We start from the raw sequence: 19,705 nt of genomic DNA on the forward strand, positions 1-19,705 counted from the left end.
GCCGGGGCGCGGTATTCGGGGCACCGTCTCGGACACTCGACGCACCCACGCCGTTTACCCCGGTATCATGGGTAAATCCGAACACTCCTTCTATCATTGAATTTATTGTCGAACTCACCCCGCAGGGGGTGAGTGGGCCGATCCCGGAGGTAGTGCAATACCGGGCCAACCCGTGGCGGAGGTGAAGCAAGCTTCAAGCACTCCGCCGCATCACAAAAATAAGTTTAATATCTTGGATCCAAATAGGATCCGTATCAGATATTAAGCTGATAAGAACAGATACTACATCAAAGAGAAGTTTATTCACTTCCAACTGAGTAAACAATCACATCATTATACGTACACAATACGCAGCCATATTTTGGCCGGATACAGTTCAAAAGGGGCGTAAATAAATACACATTCATTGACGTAAGAGACAAAACGCTTGATGAACTATATACACTATGTACAAACTTGCTATGCGCACATGCTTCTGTACGCCTGAATAAGCACTACACACACCACATATATACATGAATGGAACACACTAAGATATTTACATATTTACAGCGTTGCTTTCCCTTAGCTCTTGTAACAAAGAATTGAGGAAGAAAAGGAGGGGGGGGGGGGGTTAATGGCTTATCAGGGGGGCGTGAAGCTTGCCCTCTCTTACAAAAAAGAATTTGGTATGCCAGCGTCGGAGGAAGCACTCCTCGCCGCTGGCCTCGAGTTCGCCCGATAGGTGAGCCCATAACAGCCGCCTTATGCGCGAGACGGTCGGGAACGCGGCTCGCACAGGCTTCCTGCGCGCCTCTGCTAATGAGCGCCTTTGCCAGATAGCCAGCAATGTGTAAACAAGCACCAGTTGGGCAAAGGCACCCTTGTTGCGCTTGTGGTAAGGAGGGGGCCGGATACCAAAGGAATGGGCTACCATCCGCCACACGGGTTTCACCGAGATACACTGAAAAAGCGCGTGATCCTGCGTTTCCACTGCGCGGCAGTTAGGGCAGCGTGCATCTGGGACAATTCCAAATTTGTTGAGGCGTTCTCTGGTGGGGAGCACAGCCCAGGCCTTTTTCACCAGAAAGTCGTGTGCATCACGGGGGGTGCCGCAGCGAAGCGAGTTCAGTTCGCGCCTCGCGCGCTCAGCGCGTTTCCGGTCCGAGTCGCTCAACTGTTCCAGCGTGATAGCTTCGACGATGCGCGCTGGCGGGTCCTCGTCCACGTCGCCGTCAGGCACTTCTTTTTGCAACATGCGCCACGTCGCAGATGCCGTTTTATAGAAGGGCGCAGGCTCCTCCGCAAAGGGTCCGGTGTGACGGCCTGCATCCAACCAGTCATGCCTCACTCCGCTCCAGTACAGTAGTAAGTTGCGACCCAAGTAATCGCTCGCGCGCACGAGCATGCGGGCGGTTTTCAGGGCCAGGACCCTACTTACGGTCAGAACATGCGGGAGACCGAGACCCCCTTCAGACGTTGCCAGTTGCAGCATGTTTTGTTTCACCGGTGGCGGTTTCCCGTCCCACATGTATGCGTTTATGAGCTTAGACAGCTGGCTTACTGCTCTTGCGGGCATCACCGCCACTCGGCTCGCATGCGAGGCTAGGGCGCAAATGCTTGTCTTGACCGCTACGGCTTTCTCTCTAAGCGTCAGGCCTCGCAGGTCTGCGCGCTCTGACACTTGTTCAGCCCTTTCGAGGACTCGGGACCACGTCGAGGCCGCAACTCCTTCACAGGAAAAGTATATACCAAGGACCTTCACTGTGCTCACCGCCTCGTAGTTGCCGATCGCGTGCGCCGGGAAATGGCCGAATAGGAGTGCCTTGCACTTTCCCTCGTTCAACTGCGCTCCTGATGCGAGGGCGTAGGATGCAAAGACCTGGCGAAAACGGTCGAGGCTACTAGGGTCCCTGACAAAAAGGGAGATGTCGTCGGCGTACGCGAGCACTTTCAAGTCCGCTGATCCTGTGAGGGGGAGGCCTCGGATGTGCGCATCGCTGGCAAGAGACGAGAGTAGCGGCTCTATCGAGAGTACAAAGAGGGTCGGGCCGAGTGGGCACCCCTGCCTTATCCCTCTTGTGTATTGGAAGGTAGCTGTCGTGGAGCCATTTACCACTACGTGGCATCTGAGATCAGAGTACAGGAGCTCGATCACTTGTACAAAACCTGGCGGGAGGCCGAACTCTCGAAGCGTTTCGAACAGGTAAGTGTGCCTAACTCTGTCGAAAGCTTTTGCTTGATCGAGGGAAAGAAAGGCTCCCGTGACTCTTTTCTCAGATGCGTATTGAAAGACGTCTCTTGTGACAGTCAGATTGGCAAACATTGACCTGCCCGGGACTGCGCAGGCCTGATGCGGACCAATGATGTCTGGCAAAAAGGACTTAAGCCGACTGTTTAGAATTGAAGCGACGATCTTATAATCGACGTTGAGCAGCGTGATTGGACGCCACGACGACGGCGTGTTCCGCGGTGCACCCTCTTTCAGAATAAGGACTACGCGCCCCATGCCAAAAGAGGCAGGTTTCGCGTGTCCTTCAAGGACCGTGTTGACGACTGCCAGGAGCGGTTCCTTCAGGGTCTCAAAAAAAGTGGCATAGAAGCCCGCGGTGAGGCCGTCCGCGCCGGGGGCCGAGTTCGGTGGCATTTGCTCGATCGCGGCCCTCAACTCCTCTAACGTGGCTGCGCCACACATGGTCGAGCCCTGATCTTCTTCCAGGCACTTTAGGGATTTGTACAACTCCGACAGGCACGCTGGCACCGAGAGGGTCGTCGTGGGGTCCGGCTCGCGGAACGCTGACTCAAAGTGCTGCAAGAAAGTCGCCTCGATCTCGGTCGGGTCCTTCGTGAGCGTACCGTCGGGGCGCATGACTTCCACTATGCGTACCGAGCCGTTTCCGCGTACTTCGCGCGGGGCGGCCTCTGACTGTTCATCGGAGGCGGCCCGAGTCGCACATCTTTCGCCGTTAGCCGCCCGAAGTAGTCTTTCGTACTGCACCTTAAGGGAGGAGAGGTAATCTCGTGTACAGGTGGTGAGGATGTCCGCACTCTGAATGATACGCATTCTGCGCAGTATCTCATTCATCTCGGACGTCATGCGCTTTCTTCTTTCACTACCTTCTTCTTGGAGAAGAGCCTTCCATGCCGCCTTGAGGTCGTCCCAGGTAGTCGGTGTTATGCGGGAGGTCGCTCTGATCGAGGCCTCTATGCGTGCCTGGATCTGTGGAACGGACACTGGATCCTTCAGTAGTGCCGAATCCAGGCGCCACGACATATCATTCGATTTGGGGCCAGGCTTTGCACGGACTGTGGTTAACAGTGGCGCGTGGTCAGAGAGACGAGTCAAAGCAGATGGTAGCGGGAGCACCTCACACGCTGCTAGGGAGGGCAGTAGGAACTCTGGTAAGTAGGCACGGTCGAGCCGGCTAGCGGTGGCCTTTGACACTCGGGTGGGGCCGAAATCGTCGTCGTGGAGGACGACCCATGCGTCGGAAAGTCGCAGGCAGCGGAGCACCCTGATGAGTTCTTTTGCGTGGTAGGCTGAGCCACCGCGACCCGGTCCCCGGATATCCCTCGTAGCGTCTACCACACAGTTGAAGTCTCCCAGGACCACATGCGGGAGGGGGGCTAGCAGGAACTCTCCAAGCTCCCTGAAGAAGGGATTGGTCTCCGATCTCGTGACAGGCGCGTACACGTTGACGAACCGGACTTTCTGCCCATCGATGAAAATATCGACTATCAACGTGCGGCCATCGGCCCCGAACGCGCAATGAGCCTTTTGTCTAAACCTCCCGGAGACAAAGACGACCCCGACCCCGCAGGACTTAGCCCTCGTCAAGGAAAAAAAAGCTTCGACCTGGCACAGGCTACGGAAGTGCGCGACGTCGAGGGGGGAACGGAAATTCGCCTCCTGGACGAACAGCAGGTCAATATCTTGGGAGCGGGCAAACGAAATGACCGCGGTTTGCTTCGTTTTGTCGCGGAGTCCGCGCACATTCCAGGTAGCGAAGCGGAGTTGGTCAGTCATTCGAGGGAACTAGAGGGCGAGCGGGGGGGGGGGGGGGGGGGGGGGGGGCATCAGTGTGCGGGAGGTGGAGCGCTCAGCGAGGGGGGAACAGCAAACGGCGCGCTCGCCTGTGCTGCCATCTGTGGCTAGGTAAACAAAACGCCTCGCTGGCTTTACGCCTGCGCTGCCATCTGTTGCGAGGTAATCAAAACGCCTCGCTGGCTTTAGGGGGCGGTTCCCCTTTGCCGGCGGTGCTCTGGGCTAGCTTCTGCGTCTTCGCCCTCGGGGGGGCGTCACTGTCACTGCTCCTGGCGTCCGGCCCGGTTCGCCGCTGCCGCGCCTCTCTGCTTGTGGCTCTCCCCCTCGGATCCTTCTTATCATCCTCTCCTTGCCGTCGGCGCGAGCGAGAGCGTGCCCGCTCATCACGGCCTGGCGCTGGCTGTGACGCAAGCGGGTCCGGTTTACGACTCAAGTGGGGCGGCGCGTGATCAAGGGGGAGCCGGGAGGTGGGCGGCAGGTTTGATTGAGCGCCGTGGCGGTGGCGGTCATCCGGAAGCTCGTAGTACCCGCGGCTCACGATGGGCAGGTCGTCTCGTGTGGGGTCTTTAATGCCGTCATCTAAGTCCTGAGCGGACACTGGGGCGAGCATATTCACCGGCGCTTTTGAGATGGAGAGGGGAAGCTCATCCCTGTCAGTTGTTGCGGCAGTGTCTGAAGTGCTGTGACAGCCATCCTGGCCCGACAGGGGGGCGGACGGTGTAGAAGGAGCCGAGGGTGTCGAGACGGTTTCGAGGTCACTCGACTCTGTTTCTGATGACGTGGCGGCGGTGTCGTCATTCCTCTCGGGCCTCTCTTCCTCGTTGGCGGGTGAATTTGTCACAGGGACACTTGCGAGCAAGCTACTGTCCGTATCATGGTCTCGGCTGGGGGAAGCTGTCGGCGGCGTGCGAGCCGCGGTCCTGGGCGTCAAGACTTGCATGCGCGAGTGGAGTACGCCTGGCCTGGGTGCTGAGGGGCCGCTCGACTGCGCTAAGTTCGGCTCAAGGTTTGTCACTGAGGGGAAACCGCGTGCGGCGGACGCGTAGGTGCGCCTCCTAAAACAATCTCTCGTCCCGTGTTGCCCCCCACAACGCTTGCATTCGGCTGAGCAGCCCTCAGTGTCGTGCCCGAAAATTCCACATCGTTTGCAGTAAGGTGCGGAGCACGCGGTCGCCATATGGCCCACCTCGCTGCATCGTGCGCACACCCGCCTCATGCCTCGGTATTCGAACATGACACGGTGCCCCGCAATGGTCGCAAAGTTGGGCACCGGTTTGCTCATTTCGATTTTAACGACCCTGACGCCGTTTAACTTATTTTGACGGGAGGCCACAGTAGCAAACGAAATGCCCCGCACCTTACCATACTGCGCCAGGGCGTTGCCAAGTATCTCGTCGGGCATATAGGCTGGGTACCGGTAGGCGTTTACATACGTGACCGGCGGCCCTACGGCCTCAACCGGTACGCTTATGCCATTCACCCGGAAACCCTCAGCCACCATTAACTTAGTTGCCTGACTGGCGTTACGGGTGCATACGAGAAACTTGGCACCGCCCATATGCTGCAACACGAACACACTATCATCGCCTGCAACTACTTCGACTGCATCGATCAAGTCATCAAGAGAAACGTCGCCATCCGGCGCCGTAAACAGGAAACAGTTTTCTCTCACAGGTAAATCGGATGTGGCCGCCATTCTGAGGGCGTTGTCGCCGGTGGAAGGGGGCGTGACTGGTGGAAACTTGTGTCGTGCAGGCGCGCTGCACACTGGTAGTAGCGGCTCAGCCGAGGCGGGCGCCGCGCAGGATCAGGAGGCGGCCGGTAGGCAGCAGGGGGGCTCCGGGACGGCGGGCGTGGACCGGGGACCTTGCTCCTTCCGGCATGGAACAGGCGGGCACCGGGCGGGAAGGCCCGAAACCCAGGGGCAGCGGTCGCACGTCGGAGACGGCAACGCCACGCAGGCTATTCTTGGAGGCTTGAACCCCGGGGATGACGTCAGCGTGACGTGACCCCGGGTCCGACGTAGTGACTCGCGCGAGGCAACTGCTTACACGACCCTTGATCTTAGCCAAAAGGCCGAGAAGCGATGCAATTCATTAGCACGTAATTAAAATCCATTCTTTCACACCTCGTACTTAGTTCTGGCCAAAAGCCGGGCAAACAGTAGCAAAGCAATTCCGACGTCCACCCATGCACAACCAGCATTGTGCACCGACAGCGGCAGCGCTGGCTTCACGGCATTGCTTTTATCCCCAGTCCGCTTGAAGTTTCTAGTTTCGCTTACAAACATGTTAAAACTGAAACCTTCTTTTTCCCAGAGGTCGAAGCCACGCGTGCTTGCTTGCATGCGTACTCTCTATGCGCCCATGACGTCACACCAAATGCTTGCCGGCGAACATTATCAGGCATGTCGCGAGGGATGCTACAGCACTTGTTTTAAAAACTGATGCATAGTGTACATGTCCAACTCGAGCACCAAAATCTAAAAGGAAAAAAAAAAAAAATGACTGTGCAAAATGTGAATACGTCACCTATCCAACATGGCTTCTACGCCGGCTGCCCAAGCAACGCCTCTGCAACGACGCCCACAATCATCGGCAAAAAGGTGGTGCCTTTGGCTGCTTCAGCACGCACAACATATGCCTTGCAAGTTCCGACGTGGCGGAACACCGCACCGAGGTCGACGAAGGTCCTGCCGTGAAAGGCAGACCCGGGAATGCGTGCGAAACGTCTACCGCGTGGGTTGTGAAGCCGGTGAATGAAGGATCATGTGGCAGAGGGTGACGGAACGTGAGTGTGCGACTTGCCGCTGCGATGTCGTTCAAGCGTTCAACGGGCCGGCAGGTTCTGTCTGTCGTGGTCGAAAACGTCCGAGTTTTGCTGATTCCGAGGGGTAGGAGTGCTATGGTGGCGTGTACGAGGCGCTGGTGCGGCGCTCCGTCGATCGTGCCGGACGGACATGAGGCGGCCGAAGGCGGTCGTCAAGTGGTCGCGGAAATCAGTGGAGAAGTACTCGCCTGCGCTTTTCGTCGAAGACTCGCGACAGACGGTCTTCGGGAGACACGGGTGGTTGCACAAATGCGACCGTGCGTCAACGTGCAGCCATATTCGTGGATTATTTCGCCCCATTACGATAGCTTCGTCACTGCGCTCGCTGGTGTTGCTTGTTTTTGTTGACCTTCACTTGTGGCTCACACCCACTGTGGGGGATTGGCTGGTTTGTTGTTCTGCTTCTTCGACTTCTACATACTCGGCTTAGTGAAGCTGTGAGGAGTGACGAGTGGGTACGGAGGCAAAGCGCGCCCGGGGCGTGATCTCACGCGTCCTGGGGTCCACGTCGCTTCAGGTACGTGCGTGGTGCGTCCGTACGTCTAGTGCGCAATTTTCTTGGAACTTCCAGCAACTGGCAATTCCATTGAGGTGAGCGTGCGAGGATGTTCGTTGTAATTAACGAGAGCCAACGGTGGATGAGCTGGTATGAGATGGTGTTCAGAAATGAAGTGTTTGATCAACAAGGCGATGCCCGCCGTGGTGGTCTGATGGCCGTAAGGTACTCGGCTGCTGCCCCGCAGGTGGTGGGATCGAATCCCGGCCGCGGCGGCTGCATTTCCCTGTGCTCAGATTAGGGTGCACGTGAAAGAACCCCAGGTGGTCGAAATTTTCCCATAATCATATGGTGGTTTTGGGACGTCAAACCCCAAAGGTCAGTGGACATAGGAAAAGCACATCGGGGCTTTGCCGCTCCACCGTACAGCAGGTGTGTGCGGAGTGGGTCCTGTGGCGTTCTTTGCGATTTTAATTTGTGATGGGGAATAGTGTAGATGCGTAGACGTGGCGAGAGCACGCGTCTTCAGGTTCAGACGCCGCGTGAAGATGTGAAATAAAAATGCCTTCGCTTGCCACTGCAACTGTAAACAGAAACACCAACCAAACCCCATTTTCTAGAGGCTTTTTTTATTTTTCGTTGCGAAACGGGTGAATTCGAAAAGCGGAAATAGCTTGGCACATACATACACACTTCTACACACATACATACATACACATCGCACATGCATACACATCGTATACACACTTCTAGCTTTCCTCCGAAACAGTAATGATAATTTCCTCAATAGTTTTATTAATATGAGTAGGAATGTTGAAAAAAATAAGAAACTTGAGTATGTACGTGTGAACATAACAAAATAAAAGAGACCCTCCATATATGAAATACACACGGAAACATTTATTTTCCCAGAGCAATCGTAAGTGTAAACACAGCTAGCGCACTCCCTGCACGCGAATACCGCGTCAGCCGGGGCGCGGTATTCGGGGCACCGTCTCGGACACTCGACGCACCCACGCCGTTTACCCCGGTATCATGGGTAAATCCGAACACTCCTTCTATCATTGAATTTATTGTCGAACTCACCCCGCAGGGGGTGAGTGGGCCGATCCCGGAGGTAGTGCAATACCGGGCCAACCCGTGGCGGAGGTGAAGCAAGCTTCAAGCACTCCGCCGCATCACAAAAATAAGTTTAATATCTTGGATCCAAATAGGATCCGTATCAGATATTAAGCTGATAAGAACAGATACTACACTTTGATCTTAGCCAAAAGGCCGAGAAGCGATGCAATTCATTAGCACGTAATTAAAATCCATTCTTTCACACCTCGTACTTAGTTCTGGCCAAAAGCCGGGCAAACAGTAGCAAAGCAATTCCGACGTCCACCCATGCACAACCAGCATTGTGCACCGACAGCGGCAGCGCTGGCTTCACGGCATTGCTTTTATCCCCAGTCCGCTTGAAGTTTCTAGTTTCGCTTACAAACATGTTAAAACTGAAACCTTCTTTTTCCCAGAGGTCGAAGCCACGCGTGCTTGCTTGCATGCGTACTCTCTATGCGCCCATGACGTCACACCAAATGCTTGCCGGCGAACATTATCAGGCATGTCGCGAGGGATGCTACAGCACTTGTTTTAAAAACTGATGCATAGTGTACATGTCCAACTCGAGCACCAAAATCTAAAAGGAAAAAAAAAAAAAATGACTGTGCAAAATGTGAATACGTCACCTATCCAACATGGCTTCTACGCCGGCTGCCCAAGCAACGCCTCTGCAACGACGCCCACAATCATCGGCAAAAAGGTGGTGCCTTTGGCTGCTTCAGCACGCACAACATATGCCTTGCAAGTTCCGACGTGGCGGAACACCGCACCGAGGTCGACGAAGGTCCTGCCGTGAAAGGCAGACCCGGGAATGCGTGCGAAACGTCTACCGCGTGGGTTGTGAAGCCGGTGAATGAAGGATCATGTGGCAGAGGGTGACGGAACGTGAGTGTGCGACTTGCCGCTGCGATGTCGTTCAAGCGTTCAACGGGCCGGCAGGTTCTGTCTGTCGTGGTCGAAAACGTCCGAGTTTTGCTGATTCCGAGGGGTAGGAGTGCTATGGTGGCGTGTACGAGGCGCTGGTGCGGCGCTCCGTCGATCGTGCCGGACGGACATGAGGCGGCCGAAGGCGGTCGTCAAGTGGTCGCGGAAATCAGTGGAGAAGTACTCGCCTGCGCTTTTCGTCGAAGACTCGCGACAGACGGTCTTCGGGAGACACGGGTGGTTGCACAAATGCGACCGTGCGTCAACGTGCAGCCATATTCGTGGATTATTTCGCCCCATTACGATAGCTTCGTCACTGCGCTCGCTGGTGTTGCTTGTTTTTGTTGACCTTCACTTGTGGCTCACACCCACTGTGGGGGATTGGCTGGTTTGTTGTTCTGCTTCTTCGACTTCTACATACTCGGCTTAGTGAAGCTGTGAGGAGTGACGAGTGGGTACGGAGGCAAAGCGCGCCCGGGGCGTGATCTCACGCGTCCTGGGGTCCACGTCGCTTCAGGTACGTGCGTGGTGCGTCCGTACGTCTAGTGCGCAATTTTCTTGGAACTTCCAGCAACTGGCAATTCCATTGAGGTGAGCGTGCGAGGATGTTCGTTGTAATTAACGAGAGCCAACGGTGGATGAGCTGGTATGAGATGGTGTTCAGAAATGAAGTGTTTGATCAACAAGGCGATGCCCGCCGTGGTGGTCTGATGGCCGTAAGGTACTCGGCTGCTGCCCCGCAGGTGGTGGGATCGAATCCCGGCCGCGGCGGCTGCATTTCCCTGTGCTCAGATTAGGGTGCACGTGAAAGAACCCCAGGTGGTCGAAATTTTCCCATAATCATATGGTGGTTTTGGGACGTCAAACCCCAAAGGTCAGTGGACATAGGAAAAGCACATCGGGGCTTTGCCGCTCCACCGTACAGCAGGTGTGTGCGGAGTGGGTCCTGTGGCGTTCTTTGCGATTTTAATTTGTGATGGGGAATAGTGTAGATGCGTAGACGTGGCGAGAGCACGCGTCTTCAGGTTCAGACGCCGCGTGAAGATGTGAAATAAAAATGCCTTCGCTTGCCACTGCAACTGTAAACAGAAACACCAACCAAACCCCATTTTCTAGAGGCTTTTTTTATTTTTCGTTGCGAAACGGGTGAATTCGAAAAGCGGAAATAGCTTGGCACATACATACACACTTCTACACACATACATACATACACATCGCACATGCATACACATCGTATACACACTTCTAGCTTTCCTCCGAAACAGTAATGATAATTTCCTCAATAGTTTTATTAATATGAGTAGGAATGTTGAAAAAAATAAGAAACTTGAGTATGTACGTGTGAACATAACAAAATAAAAGAGACCCTCCATATATGAAATACACACGGAAACATTTATTTTCCCAGAGCAATCGTAAGTGTAAACACAGCTAGCGCACTCCCTGCACGCGAATACCGCGTCAGCCGGGGCGCGGTATTCGGGGCACCGTCTCGGACACTCGACGCACCCACGCCGTTTACCCCGGTATCATGGGTAAATCCGAACACTCCTTCTATCATTGAATTTATTGTCGAACTCACCCCGCAGGGGGTGAGTGGGCCGATCCCGGAGGTAGTGCAATACCGGGCCAACCCGTGGCGGAGGTGAAGCAAGCTTCAAGCACTCCGCCGCATCACAAAAATAAGTTTAATATCTTGGATCCAAATAGGATCCGTATCAGATATTAAGCTGATAAGAACAGATACTACAACAAAGAGAAGTTTATTTAGACTCTCAACACATTCGGCAACAGAACAGAAATATTTACAAATACTCAGCCAGGAATTCGGCTGTAATGACACTCAAAACAGCACTTGACCCAATTTGGGCACAAGAAGAACACAGCTGTATTGTACAGTAAATCATATAATATACAAAAACCTATTTACATAAACAATGGATACAGTGAAATGAAAGCACATGATCTATTACGTATTTACATGCCGAAAGGAAACTTTATACAAAGATAAGCGGCACTCCCGCAAACAAACATAAACACTACGGGGGGGGGGGGGGGGCGGTTAACAGGGGGGGGGCCAGAAGAAACCTCGTGCATGGAGCACGCCTTAATATCAGTGTAACTACGACCGAGGGAAGGGCTACATGTCTGTGCTTGTGCTATAAGGGGGGGGGGGGGGGGGAGGGTGGCCCCGCTTGGTTACAGAGTTGGGGGGGGGGTAGTTAATAGGGGATTAGGGGGGACACTAATTTACCATTGCGCAGGAAGAAAAATCTGGTGTGCCAGCGCCGGAGGAAGGATTCCTCGCCACTAGCCTCCAACTCCTCCGAGAGGTGCGCCCACACCAATCGCTTGATTCGGCTCACTGTGGGGTACGCGGCTCTAACGGGCTTCCTCCTCGCTTCTGCTAGCGAACGGCGCTGCCATATCACAAAGAGAGTGAGGGCGAAGACCACTCGCGCGAAGGTGCCCTTGTTGCGTCTGTGGTTTGGCGGAGGGCGGATGCCGAAGCACTGCGCAATCATGCGCCATACGGGTCTCGCAGCAGGGCAGTTTAGGAGCGCGTGGTCTTGTGTTTCTGTCTCTCGGCAGTTCGGGCAGCGGGCGTCGGGAACGATACCGAAATGGTGTAACCTTTGCCTCGTGGGGAGGACGTTCCACGCCCGTTTCCAAAGGAAGTCTTGGACCTCGCGGGGGGTGTCTCGACTGAACGTGGCGATTTCTCGCATCGCTCGCCTGGCACGTCGCTTGTCGTCTTCGTCGAGCTGGTGGGCCGTGAGTGTCTCGACCAGTCTGGCTGGCGGGTCGGACTCGATCTCGCATCCAGGGACCTCCTTTGCGAGCATACGCATAGTCGCTGCCGCCACCCTATAAAAGGGGGAGGGCGACTCGGCAAAGGGTCCGGAGTGGCCACCCGCTTCAAGCCAGTCGTTGCCCGCGCTGCTCCAGTAGAGGAGTAAACCCCTGCCCGCATAGTCGCTCTTCTGCGCTAGCGCACGGGCGGTCTTCAAGGCGAGGATCTTGCTCGTGGTCTGGACATGGGGGAGGCCAAGTCCTCCCTCGCTCGGTGCGAGCTGCAGAAGGTGGCGCTTGACTGGCGGGGGGTTGCCATCCCACATAAAAGCTGTTATGAGCTGGTTGAGGTGGTTCGCAATTCTGGTGGGCATGGTGGTCACTCGGCTAACGTGGGAGGCGAGGGCGCAGATGCTGGTCTTCACCGCTACGGCTTTGTCACGCAGGGTAAGGTCGGAGAGCTTGGCGCGTTCAATAAGTAGGTGGGCCCTGTCTATCACTCTACGCCAGGTGGATGCCGCCACACCCTCGCAGGTGAATAGCACTCCCAGGACTTTCACAGCAGAGACAGCCTCGATCGTCCCAATAGCCTCAGCCGGAAAAGGGCCAAAGAGCAAGGCCTTACTCTTGGCTTCGTTTAGCCTTGCTCCCGATGCGGCGGCATAGGTGCTGAATACCTGGCGGAAGCGAACGAGACTGCGTGCATCTCTTAGAAAGAGTGAGAGGTCGTCCGCGAAGGCCAGGATCTTCAACTCCTCCAGGCCCGTTAGTGGCAGGCCCCTGATGCGTTCGTCGCTGGCCACAGATGTTATGAGTGGCTCGATGGAAAGGACGAAAAGGGTCGGGCCTAACGGGCACCCCTGCCTGATACCTCTTGTGTACGGGAAAGAGTCGGTCGTGGCACCGTTCACAGCTACGCAGCACTGCAGGTCCTGGTAAAGGAGCGCGATGACCGCGACGAACTCTTCCGGGAAACCAAACTCGGCCAGCGTTCCAAGCAGGTAGGAGTGCCTCACCCTGTCAAAGGCCTTAGCCTGGTCCAGGGAGAGGAAGGCCCCAGCGACTCGCTTGTAGGAGGCATACTCGAACACATCCCTGGTCAACGTTAGGTTGGTGTACATAGAGCGGCCAGGGACAGCGCAGGACTGGTGCGGAGCGATCAAGTCCGGCAGGAAAACCTTCGTTCTGTTGTTTACTATGGCCGCCACGATCTTATAATCTACATTAAGTAGGGTGATCGGGCGCCAAGATGACGGGTCGTTCGGGGGCGCACCGTCTTTAAGGATCAGGACGATCCGTCCCGCACCGAAGGAGGCCGGCTTTGCACGCTCCCCCAGTACCAGGTTGACGATATGCAGAAGGGGGGCGCCAAGGACGTCAAAAAAGGTCATGTAGAACCCCGCTGTCAGGCCATCGATGCCTGGCGCCGAGTTGGGCGACATTGACCTGATTGCCTGGCGGAGTTCGTCGAGTGAAGCGGGAGCGCATAGGGTCTCGCATTCGTCGACTTCGAGGCGTCGGAGGTTCTTGAATAAGGCCTTGTCGAGGGCGGGGTCGGGCTGCACTTCGCTCGGGTCGGGTTCGCTAAAGGCCACCTTGAAGTGGTCGCGAAATGTGGCCTCGATCTCTACCGGGTCTGAAGTAAGTGTGCCGTCGGGGCGCAACACTTCCGAGATGCGCAGCGACCCGTTCCCACTGACCTCGCGCAAGTCCGCGTCCGACGGATCGCCCGGGACGGCTCGCGCCGCTCGGGTTCCCTTGGCGGTCGCACTGAGCAGCCTGTCGTGTTGGACCATGAGTGAGTCCAAGTAGTCGCGAGTGCAAGTCGTGAGAGCGTCAGCACTTTGGATAATCCGGATTCTGCGTAGGATCTCATTCAGTCTTGCTGTTAAACGCTTCTTCCGTGCGCTACCCTCCTGCTGCAGGAGTTCCCGCCACGTCGCCTTCAGGTCGTCCCAATCGGCCGGGGATGCGCAGGGGGAAGCCAGGAGCGAGCTTTCCAGCCGAGACCTAATGCGCGCGACGCACTCATCGTCTTGCAAGATCACGGGGTCGAGGCGCCAGGCTGCGTCGCGCCGCCGGGCACCCGGCTTCGCTTTCACGGTTACTACCACTGGGGCGTGGTCCGATGACTTCACCAGGGTGTTCGGCAGAGCGAGGACCTCGCACGAGATGACAAGGGGAAGCAGCATGTCTGGGACATAAATGCGGTCTAGCCGACTCTCTGTGTGTCTTGACGTGCGGGTTGGTACAAAGTCATCACCGTGGTGGTGGACCCAGGCGTCCGTGAGCATGAGGTGTCGTAGAATCTTGGTGAGCTCCTTGGCGTGGTAGGATGAGCCACCGCGCCCCGGGCCTCTTACATCCCTCGTGGTGTCGACGACGCAGTTAAAGTCGCCGAGGACCACGTGGGGAAGGGGCTCGAGAAGGTAAGCGTGCAGGTCCCGGAAGAACCGATTGGTGTCCGAGCGCGTGACGGGTGCGTAGACGTTAGTGAATCGAAACTTCCTCCCGTCGATAAATAAGTCGAGTAGGAGGGTTCGTCCGTCTGCTCCGAACACGCAATGCGCCTTTTCCCGGTAACGGCCCGAGACGAAAATCACGCCGACGCCACACGCCTTGGCATTCGTCAGGGAAAAAAACCCTTCGACCTGACAGTTACGACGGAAAAGGGTCACGTCGAGAGGGGTCCTAAAGTTGGCTTCCTGCACGAACAGAAGGTCGATGCCCTGGTTCTTGGCGAACGACACCACAGCGCTTTGCTTGACTCGGTTGCGAAACCCGCGAACGTTCCAAGTTGCAAATCGCAGTGGCGTCATCGGCTGGCGTGACGTAACGACAGACGGAGTGCGGAGGGGGAAAGGAGGAAGCAGCGCGCGCCGGCGCTACGGAGAGGGGGAAACATACGGCGCCGAAAGAAAGGAGGAGGCTGCGAGAGAGCTGGTGAGGAGAGGGAAGCTACGCAGCCGGCGAGGGCAGAGATCGGGCGCATACTCAATGTTGGGGGCCAGCAGGTTTGGGGGGGGGCTCCCCTTTGCCGGCGCTGTTTGTGTCGAGCTTCTTCGCTTTTGCGTGCGGGGGAGCATCGCTGTCGCTGCTCCGCCCTTCAGGCCCGGGTCGGCGCTGCCTTGGCTCCTTGCTAGGAGTCCTGTGGCGAGCGGTCTCAACGTCGTCTTTCCGCCTTCGGGAGCGCGAGCGGGTTCGCTGCTCGCGGCCGGGTGCCGGTTGGTCCGCCGTCGTATTTGGGCGTAGCGCTGAGGGAACGGAGGGAGGGAGAAGGGTGGTCCTGTCGCCGTCTCGATCGCCGGGAAGCATGTAAAACCCGCGGCTTACTATGGGTACCTCGTCCCGGGCGGGGTCTTGGGCTTGGGGTTTCAGGTCCTCGGGGGTCACTGGGGCCAGCGCGTTCGCGGGTGCTTTCGGGTCGGGGGAACTTGCCGCATCCAGCACAGGGGCATCGGGCGACGCTTCCGGTGCAACAGGCAAACTTTGGCAAACAACCTCGCCCAGCGGGTGTGCGGGTGACGCGAGGGGTGACGATGGAGTCGACACGGTTTCAAAATCGCTCGATTCCGTGTCGGAGGATGAGGCGGGCGTGGTAGAAGCCTTCATCCGCGTCTCCTCCACCGTTGCGGTCAAGGTGGTAGTTCCGCCGCTGTCTGTGACCTGGTCAGAGCTCGTATCGCGCTCCTCAGAAAGGGGGCCCTTCGTAGTCGTGGGGGATGACGACTTGGGCGAGAGCACCTGCAGGCGCGAGGAGGAGCCAACTGCCCTTGGTGAAGCGGGGCTGCGTAACTGGGAAGGGGCTGTAGCGCGGTCAGGCAAGGGAGGGAAACCGCGGGCTGCCGACGCGTAAGAGCGCCTGCGGAAGCACTCCGCGGTACCGTGCTGACCACCGCAGCGCTTACATTCTGCACTACAACCCTCCGTCTCGTGGCCGAAAGAGCTACATCGTTTACAATAGGCGGTGGTACACGCGGTTGCCATATGCCCAGACTCGCCACAGCGCGCGCACACGCGCCGCATCCCCCGGTATTCGCACATTACTCTGTGCCCAGCGATTGTCAAAAAGTTAGGAACGGGGCGGCTCATTTCTATCTTAACTAACCTGACCCCGTTCAACTTAGTCTGGCGAGAGGGTAAGGTGGCAAAGGAGATGCTCTTAACCTTGCCAAACTGGGCTAAAGCGTTACTGAGGACCTCGTCGGGCAGGAAAGCCGGATAACGGTAGACGTTCACGTACGTCACCGGCGGCCCGACTGCCTCTACCGGCACCTTCACGCTGTTAACTTCGAACCCCTCTGCCACCATTAGCCTCGTCGCCTGACTGGCGTTCCGCGTGCACACTAGGAATTTTGCTCCCCCCATGTGCTGGAGCACAAACACACTGTCGTCACCGGCGGTTCTTTCGACCGCGTCAATCAAATCGTCAACAGAAACGTCGCCCTCGGGCGCCGAGAACATAAAACAATTCTCCCTTACCGGGAGCTCAAATGGCATGGCCATGCTGGTAGGCGGATCCCGCAAGCTGCCGGGGGGGGCGAGGCTCTGGGACGACTCGTGACGTGCAGACGAGCTGCACACTGGTATGCGGCGGCTCAGCCGAGGCGGGGACCGCTTAAGGTCTGGTGGTGGCAGGGGTCGCAGCTAGGAGCTCCGGGGCAGCAGGGGCGGACCGGGGGCCTGGCTTGACCTGGCATGTAGAGGGTCTCCGGGCGGGAAGGCCCGAAACCCAAGGGTGGCAGCCGCGTGCACGAGGCGGCGGCGGCGAAGGGCTTGCACTGGCTTTGGAACTCGACTCCGAGAGGGCCCGGGGGCCGACGCCGACGTGACGTGACCCCGGGACTCGCGCGAGGACTCGTAGAGACAGCTAACTCGACACTTTGATCTTAGCCAAAAGGCCGAGAAGCGATGCAATTCATTAGCACGTAATTAAAATCCATTCTTTCACACCTCGTACTTAGTTCTGGCCAAAAGCCGGGCAAACAGTAGCAAAGCAATTCCGACGTCCACCCATGCACAACCAGCATTGTGCACCGACAGCGGCAGCGCTGGCTTCACGGCATTGCTTTTATCCCCAGTCCGCTTGAAGTTTCTAGTTTCGCTTACAAACATGTTAAAACTGAAACCTTCTTTTTCCCAGAGGTCGAAGCCACGCGTGCTTGCTTGCATGCGTACTCTCTATGCGCCCATGACGTCACACCAAATGCTTGCCGGCGAACATTATCAGGCATGTCGCGAGGGATGCTACAGCACTTGTTTTAAAAACTGATGCATAGTGTACATGTCCAACTCGAGCACCAAAATCTAAAAGGAAAAAAAAAAAAAATGACTGTGCAAAATGTGAATACGTCACCTATCCAACATGGCTTCTACGCCGGCTGCCCAAGCAACGCCTCTGCAACGACGCCCACAATCATCGGCAAAAAGGTGGTGCCTTTGGCTGCTTCAGCACGCACAACATATGCCTTGCAAGTTCCGACGTGGCGGAACACCGCACCGAGGTCGACGAAGGTCCTGCCGTGAAAGGCAGACCCGGGAATGCGTGCGAAACGTCTACCGCGTGGGTTGTGAAGCCGGTGAATGAAGGATCATGTGGCAGAGGGTGACGGAACGTGAGTGTGCGACTTGCCGCTGCGATGTCGTTCAAGCGTTCAACGGGCCGGCAGGTTCTGTCTGTCGTGGTCGAAAACGTCCGAGTTTTGCTGATTCCGAGGGGTAGGAGTGCTATGGTGGCGTGTACGAGGCGCTGGTGCGGCGCTCCGTCGATCGTGCCGGACGGACATGAGGCGGCCGAAGGCGGTCGTCAAGTGGTCGCGGAAATCAGTGGAGAAGTACTCGCCTGCGCTTTTCGTCGAAGACTCGCGACAGACGGTCTTCGGGAGACACGGGTGGTTGCACAAATGCGACCGTGCGTCAACGTGCAGCCATATTCGTGGATTATTTCGCCCCATTACGATAGCTTCGTCACTGCGCTCGCTGGTGTTGCTTGTTTTTGTTGACCTTCACTTGTGGCTCACACCCACTGTGGGGGATTGGCTGGTTTGTTGTTCTGCTTCTTCGACTTCTACATACTCGGCTTAGTGAAGCTGTGAGGAGTGACGAGTGGGTACGGAGGCAAAGCGCGCCCGGGGCGTGATCTCACGCGTCCTGGGGTCCACGTCGCTTCAGGTACGTGCGTGGTGCGTCCGTACGTCTAGTGCGCAATTTTCTTGGAACTTCCAGCAACTGGCAATTCCATTGAGGTGAGCGTGCGAGGATGTTCGTTGTAATTAACGAGAGCCAACGGTGGATGAGCTGGTATGAGATGGTGTTCAGAAATGAAGTGTTTGATCAACAAGGCGATGCCCGCCGTGGTGGTCTGATGGCCGTAAGGTACTCGGCTGCTGCCCCGCAGGTGGTGGGATCGAATCCCGGCCGCGGCGGCTGCATTTCCCTGTGCTCAGATTAGGGTGCACGTGAAAGAACCCCAGGTGGTCGAAATTTTCCCATAATCATATGGTGGTTTTGGGACGTCAAACCCCAAAGGTCAGTGGACATAGGAAAAGCACATCGGGGCTTTGCCGCTCCACCGTACAGCAGGTGTGTGCGGAGTGGGTCCTGTGGCGTTCTTTGCGATTTTAATTTGTGATGGGGAATAGTGTAGATGCGTAGACGTGGCGAGAGCACGCGTCTTCAGGTTCAGACGCCGCGTGAAGATGTGAAATAAAAATGCCTTCGCTTGCCACTGCAACTGTAAACAGAAACACCAACCAAACCCCATTTTCTAGAGGCTTTTTTTATTTTTCGTTGCGAAACGGGTGAATTCGAAAAGCGGAAATAGCTTGGCACATACATACACACTTCTACACACATACATACATACACATCGCACATGCATACACATCGTATACACACTTCTAGCTTTCCTCCGAAACAGTAATGATAATTTCCTCAATAGTTTTATTAATATGAGTAGGAATGTTGAAAAAAATAAGAAACTTGAGTATGTACGTGTGAACATAACAAAATAAAAGAGACCCTCCATATATGAAATACACACGGAAACATTTATTTTCCCAGAGCAATCGTAAGTGTAAACACAGCTAGCGCACTCCCTGCACGCGAATACCGCGTCAGCCGGGGCGCGGTATTCGGGGCACCGTCTCGGACACTCGACGCACCCACGCCGTTTACCCCGGTATCATGGGTAAATCCGAACACTCCTTCTATCATTGAATTTATTGTCGAACTCACCCCGCAGGGGGTGAGTGGGCCGATCCCGGAGGTAGTGCAATACCGGGCCAACCCGTGGCGGAGGTGAAGCAAGCTTCAAGCACTCCGCCGCATCACAAAAATAAGTTTAATATCTTGGATCCAAATAGGATCCGTATCAGATATTAAGCTGATAAGAACAGATACTACACTTTGATCTTAGCCAAAAGGCCGAGAAGCGATGCAATTCATTAGCACGTAATTAAAATCCATTCTTTCACACCTCGTACTTAGTTCTGGCCAAAAGCCGGGCAAACAGTAGCAAAGCAATTCCGACGTCC

The 19,705-nt window shown here is 56.0% G+C and overlaps 2 non-coding genes and 2 pseudogenes across 2 annotated transcripts; all 4 read right to left on the minus strand.

Annotated features, from left to right (window-relative positions):
* Nucleotides 1-127: 127 nt before the first annotated feature.
* Nucleotides 128-302, minus strand: LOC142791340 (U2 spliceosomal RNA; annotated as a pseudogene).
* Nucleotides 303-8,444: 8,142 nt separating this feature from the next.
* LOC142791322 (U2 spliceosomal RNA) lies at nt 8,445-8,636 on the minus strand. The gene has a single exon (XR_012890159.1). It is a non-coding gene; the product is annotated as a U2 spliceosomal RNA (small nuclear RNA).
* Nucleotides 8,637-10,968: 2,332 nt separating this feature from the next.
* Nucleotides 10,969-11,140, minus strand: LOC142791347 (U2 spliceosomal RNA; annotated as a pseudogene).
* Nucleotides 11,141-19,415: 8,275 nt separating this feature from the next.
* Nucleotides 19,416-19,607, minus strand: LOC142791323 (U2 spliceosomal RNA). Its single transcript, XR_012890160.1, has one exon. It is a non-coding gene; the product is annotated as a U2 spliceosomal RNA (small nuclear RNA).
* Nucleotides 19,608-19,705: the final 98 nt, after the last annotated feature.

This window comes from Rhipicephalus microplus, unplaced genomic scaffold (assembly GCF_043290135.1).
Source record: "Rhipicephalus microplus isolate Deutch F79 unplaced genomic scaffold, USDA_Rmic scaffold_165, whole genome shotgun sequence".
In the NCBI taxonomy this organism is placed as follows: domain Eukaryota; kingdom Metazoa; phylum Arthropoda; class Arachnida; order Ixodida; family Ixodidae; genus Rhipicephalus; species Rhipicephalus microplus.